Source organism: Triticum aestivum, chromosome 2D (genome assembly GCF_018294505.1).
Source record: "Triticum aestivum cultivar Chinese Spring chromosome 2D, IWGSC CS RefSeq v2.1, whole genome shotgun sequence".
Classification (NCBI taxonomy): domain Eukaryota; kingdom Viridiplantae; phylum Streptophyta; class Magnoliopsida; order Poales; family Poaceae; genus Triticum; species Triticum aestivum.
In genome coordinates, this window is record NC_057799.1 from 514,096,515 (window position 1) to 514,102,509 (window position 5,995).

Consider the following 5,995-nt stretch of genomic DNA (forward strand, 5'->3'; position numbering starts at 1 on the left):
CAATGCAGAATAGTTTCGCAACTCACGCCACCCGGAACACCACAGCGTAATGGTGTGTCCGAACGTCGTAATCGTACTTTACTAGATATGGTGCAATCTATGATGTCTCTTACTGATTTACCGCTATCGTTTTGGGGTTTTGCTTTAGAGACGGCTACATTCACGTTAAATAGGGCACCATCAAAATCCGTTGAGACGACGCCTTATGAACTGTGGTTTGGCAAGAAACCAAAGTTGTCGTTGCTTAAAGTTTGGGGTTGTGATGCTTATGTGAAAAAACTTCAACCTGATAAGCTCGAACCCAAATCGGAGAAATGTGTCTTCATAGGATAGCCAAAGGAAACTGTTGGGTACACCTTCTATCACAGATCCGAAGGCAAGACATTCATTGCCAAGAATGGATCCTTTCTAGAGAAGGAATTTCTCTCGAAAGAAGTGAGTGGGAGGAAAGTAGAACTTGATGAGGTAACTGTACCTGCTCCCTTATTGAAAAGTAGTTCATCACAGAAACCAGTTCCTGTGACACCTACACCAATTAGTGAGGAAGCTAATGATATCGATCATGAAACTTCAGATCAAGTTACTATTGAACCTCGTAGGTCAACCAAAGTAAGATCCGCACCAGAGTGGTACGGTAATCCTATTCTGGAGGTCATGTTACTTGACCAAGGTGAACCTACGAACTATGAAGAAGCGATGGTGAGCCCAGATTCCGCAAAATGGCTTGAGGCCATGAAATCTGAGATGGGATCCATGTATGAGAACAAAGTGTGGACTTTGGTTGACTTGCCCGATGATCGACAAGCCATTGAGAATAAATGGATCTTCAAGAAGAAGACTAACACTGACGGTAATGTTACTGTCTATAAAGCTCGACTTGTTGCAAAAGGTTTTCGACAAGTTCAAGGGATTGACTACGATGAGAATTTCTCACCCGTAGTGATGCTTAAGCCTGTCCGAATCATGTTAGCAATTGCTGCATTTTATGATTATGAAATTTGGCAAATGGATGTCAAAACTGCATTCCTGAATGGATTTCTGGAAGAAGAGTTGTATATGATGCAACCAGAAGGTTTTGTCGATCCAAAGGGAGCTAACAAAGTGTGCAATCTCCAACGATCCATTTATGGACTGGTGCAAGCCTCTTGGAGTTGGAATAAACGTTTTGATAGTGTGATCAAAGCATATGGTTTTATACAGACTTTTGGAGAAGCCTGTATTTACAAGAAAGTGAGTGGGAGCACTGTAGCATTTTTGATATTATATGTGGATGGCATATTGCTGATTGGAAATGATATAGAATTTCTGGATAGCATAAAAGGATACTTGAATAAAAGTTTTTCAATGAAAGACCTCGGTGAAGCTTCTTACATATTAGGCATCAAGATGTATAGAGATAGATCAAGACGTTTGATAGGACTTTCACAAAGCACATACCTTGACAAAGTTTTGAAGAAGTTCAAAATGGATCAAGCAAAGAAAGGGTTCTTGCCTGTGTTACAATGTGTGAAGTTGAGTCAGACTCAATGCCCGACCACTGAAGATAGAGAGAAAATGAAAGATGTTCCCTATGCTTCAGCCATAGGCTCTATCATGTATGCAATGCTGTGTACCAGACCTGATGTGTGTCTTGCTATTAGCCTAGCAGGGAGGTACCAAAGTAATCCAGGAGTGGATCACTGGACAGCGGTCAAGAACATCCTGAAATACCTGAAAAGGACTAAGGATATGTTTCTCATTTATGGAGGTGACAAAGAGCTCGTAAATGGTTACGTCGATGCAAGCTTTGACACTGATCCGGACGAGTCTAAATCGCAAACCAGATACGTGTTTACATTGAACGGTGGAGCTGTCAGTTGGTGCAGTTCTAAACAAAGAGTCGTGGCGGGATCTACGTGTGAAGCGGAGTACATAGCTGCTTCGGAAGCAGCAAATGAAGGAGTCTGGATGAAGGAGTTCATATCCGATCTAGGTGTCATACCTAGTGCATCGGGTCCAATGAAAATCTTTTGTGACAATACTGGTGCAATTGCCTTGGCAAAGGAATCCAGATTTCACAAGAGAACCAAGCACATCAAGAGACGCTTCAATTCCATCCGGGACCAAGTCCAGGTGGGAGACGTAGAGATTTGCAAGATACATACGGATCTGAATGTTGCAGACCCGTTGACTAAGCCTCTTCCACGAGCAAAACATGATCAGCACCAAAACTCCATGGGTGTTAGAATCATTACTGTGTAATCTAGATTATTGACTCTAGTGCAAGTGGGAGACTGAAGGAAATATGCCTCATATCATGATAAATGTTTATTATTCATGCTAGAATTGTATTAACCGGAAACATAATACATGTGTGAATACATAGACAAACATAGTGTCACTAGTATGCCTCTACTTGACTAGCTCGTTAATCGAAGATGGTTAAGTTTCCTAGCCATGGACATGAGTTGTCATTTGATTAACGGGATCACATCATTAGGAGAATGATGTGATTGACCTGACCCATTCTGTTAGCTTAGCATTTGATCGTTTAGTATGTTGCTATTGCTTTCTTCATGACTTATACATGTCCCTATGACCATGAGATTATGCAACTCCCGTTTACCGGAGGAACACTTTGTGTGCTACCAAACGTCACAACGTAACTGGGTGATTATAAAGGTACTCTACAGGTGTCTCCGAAGGTACTTGTTGGGTTGGCGTATTTCGAGATTAGGATTTGTCACTCCGATTGTCGGAGAGGTATCTCTGGGCTCTCTCGGTAATGCACATCACTATAAGCCTTGCAAGCATTGTGACTAATGAGTTAGTTGCGAGATGATGTATTATGGAACGAGTAAAGGGACTTGCCGGTAACGAGGTTGAACTAGGTATTGAGATACCGACGATCGAATCTCGGGCAAGTAACATACCAATGACAAAGGGAACAACGTATGTTGTTATGCGGTTTGACCAATAAAGATCTTTGTAGAATATGTAGGAGCCAATATGAGCATCCAGGTTCCGCTATTGGTTATTGACCGGAAACATGTCTCGGTCATGTCTACATAGTTCTCAAACCCGTAGGGTCCGCACGCTTAAAGTTAGATGACGATCGGTATTATGAGTTTATGTGTTTTGATGTACCGAAGGTAGTTCGGAGTCCCGGATATGATCGCGGACATGACAAGGAGTATCGAAATGGTCGAGACATAAAGATCGATATATTGGACGACTATGTTCGGACACCGGAATGGTTTCGGGGAGTTTCGGACACATACCGGAGTACCGGGGGGTACCGGAACCCCCCGGGGAGTTTAATGGGCCAAGATGGGCCTTAGTGGAGAAGAGGAGGGGCGACTAGGGCTGGTCGCGCGCCCCGTCCCCCTCTAGTCCGAATTGGACAAGGAGGGGGGCGGCGCCCCCTTTCCTTCCCCCTCTCTCCTTCCCTTCCGTTGCCCCTCCTACTCCAACTAGGAAAAGAGGGAGTCCTACTCCCGGTGGGAGTAGGACTCCTCCCTGGCGCGCCCTCCTCCTGACCGGCCGCGCCCTCCTCCTGGCCGGCCGCCCCTCCCCCTGGTCCTTTATATACGGGGGCAGGGGGCACCTCTAGACACAACAATTGATCTCTTGATCTCTTAGCCGTGCGTGGTGCCCCCCTCCACCATATTCCACCTCGATAATATCGTAGCGGTGCTTAGGCGAAGCCCTGCGTCGGTAGCATCATCATCACCGTCACCACGCCGTCGTGCTGACGAAACTTTCCCTCAAAGCTCGGCTGGATCGGAGTTCGAGGGACGTCATCGAGATAAATGTGTGCTGAACTCGGAGGTGCCGTATGTTCGGTACTCGGATCGGTCGGATCGTGAAGACGTACGACTACATCAACCGCGTTGTGCTAACGCTTCCGCTTTCGGTCTACGAGGGTACGTGGACACACTCTCCCCTCTCGTTGCTATGCATCACCATGATCCTGTGTGTGCGCAGGAAAATTTTGAAATTACTACGTTCCCCAACAATTTCTTGGGTAGTCACACGATGGATGCTTACAATGCTATGTTAAATCTAGTGGGATCTCCACCACTTATGGTTAATGAAACAATTTTAACTTTGGAACATGTGATGTAACGACTTGATATTGTTGAAAATAAAATTTCCACCGTAGAGCTTATTGAGAATTTGGATAAAAAGATCCATAATCACATTACTCAACTTGGATGAAGCTGGGGGTCAGTTTGAAGAACTTTAAGGAAAAAGAACCCATAGTTAATGAGAAAATTGATCAAGATTCCTTTTGAATTGATAAATCAGAAGATATTGTTACTAACTTGGGTTCCACTTTTGCCGCTGTCAAAACTACTCCAAAACTTCCTCCTACTAAAACTACCAAGTTTATTTATGTTCCTAAAAATAAGGGTGAATCTTCTAGTAAAGAAAACGGAGATCTTAAGATGATAAGTGTTCACTCTAACTTGATCAATATTATAAAGGAACCAATTGCTACAAGTGAATTTCCTTATTTCTTGCCTAGGAGTGTGACTATTTATAAAACCAAAGAATCTCCTAGGGGTTATAAGTGTGCAATTGAGTAAGTGAATACCAAAGATGACAATACCTAGATCTATTGCAATATGCCGAGCTAGGGGCATTCAACAATAGCGCTTGTTGGGAGGCAACCCAATTTTATTTTTATGTTTTTTGTTTTTGGTTATGTTGTTAAATAAATACACATTATTACCTCTGTAGTAATTGTGTTTTGGTGTTTTTAATTAGTGTTTGAGCCACGTAAAGCCTTTGGGATACTTTGTTATATTGTTGATTTGATCTTGCTAAAAAACAGAAACCTATTCAATCATTGCCAAAATGTTAAAACATCACAGAAATGTGCTTTTGATCTAATTTTTTTTACAAAAGATTGATATATGAATTTCCTATGTTTTCCTAATTGTTCAGATTTTTTGGAGTTACGGAAGTATACGTAATTTTCAGATTACTACAGACTATTCTGTTTTTGACAGATTCTGTTTTCTATGTGTTGTTTGCTTATTTTGATGAATCTATGGGTAGTATCGGGGGTATGAACCATGGAGAAGTTGGAATACAGTAGATATTACACCAATATAAATAAATATTGAGTTCACAACAGTACAAAAGTGGTGATTTATATTGTGTTGTGAAGTTGTGAAGTTTTCAAGTTTTGGGTAAAGATTTGATGGAGTATGGAATAAGGAGTAGCAAGAGCCTAAGCTTGGGGATGCCCAAGGCACCCTAAGGTAATATTTAAGGACAATCAAGCATCTAAGCTTGGGGATGCCCCGGATGGCATCCCCTCTTTCGTCTTTGATCCATCGGTAAATTTACTTGAGGCTATATTTTTATTCACCACATGATATGAGTTTTGCTTGGAGCGTCTTGTATGATATGAGTCTTTGCTTTTAGTTTGCCACAATCATCCTTGATGTACACACCTTTTGAGAGGGACACGCATTAATCGTGAATTTATTAGATTACTCTTTGTGCTTCACTTATATCTTTTGAGCTAGGCAATTTGCCCTAGTGCTTCACTTATATCTTTTTAGAGCATGACGGTGGCTTTATTTTATAGAAATTGTTGAACTCTCATGCTTAACTTATATTATTTTGAGAGTCTCTAAACAGCATGGTAATTTGCTTAGGTTATGAATTTAGTCCTAATATGGTGGGCATCCAAGAGGGCCTTTGTCGTCCGCTAGCGGACGACAAAGAGGCAGGGTGGGCCGATAGTGAAGGGCAGCTAACGTCCACTTTCTTTGCCGTCTGCTAGCTGATGGCAAAGAAACTTTGCCGTCCGCTAGCAGACGGCAAAGAAACTGGCCGTTCTAACGTCCGTTAGCTAGGCTCTTTGCCGTCAGCTAGCGGACGGCAAAGAGCTGTGCCCTATATGTATCAAAACGCCCTCGCGCCCTGTCCCTCTCTCTCCCTTTCCCCTCATCCCAACCCCGCGCCGCCGCCCCGCCCCGGCCGCCCCCCTCGCCGC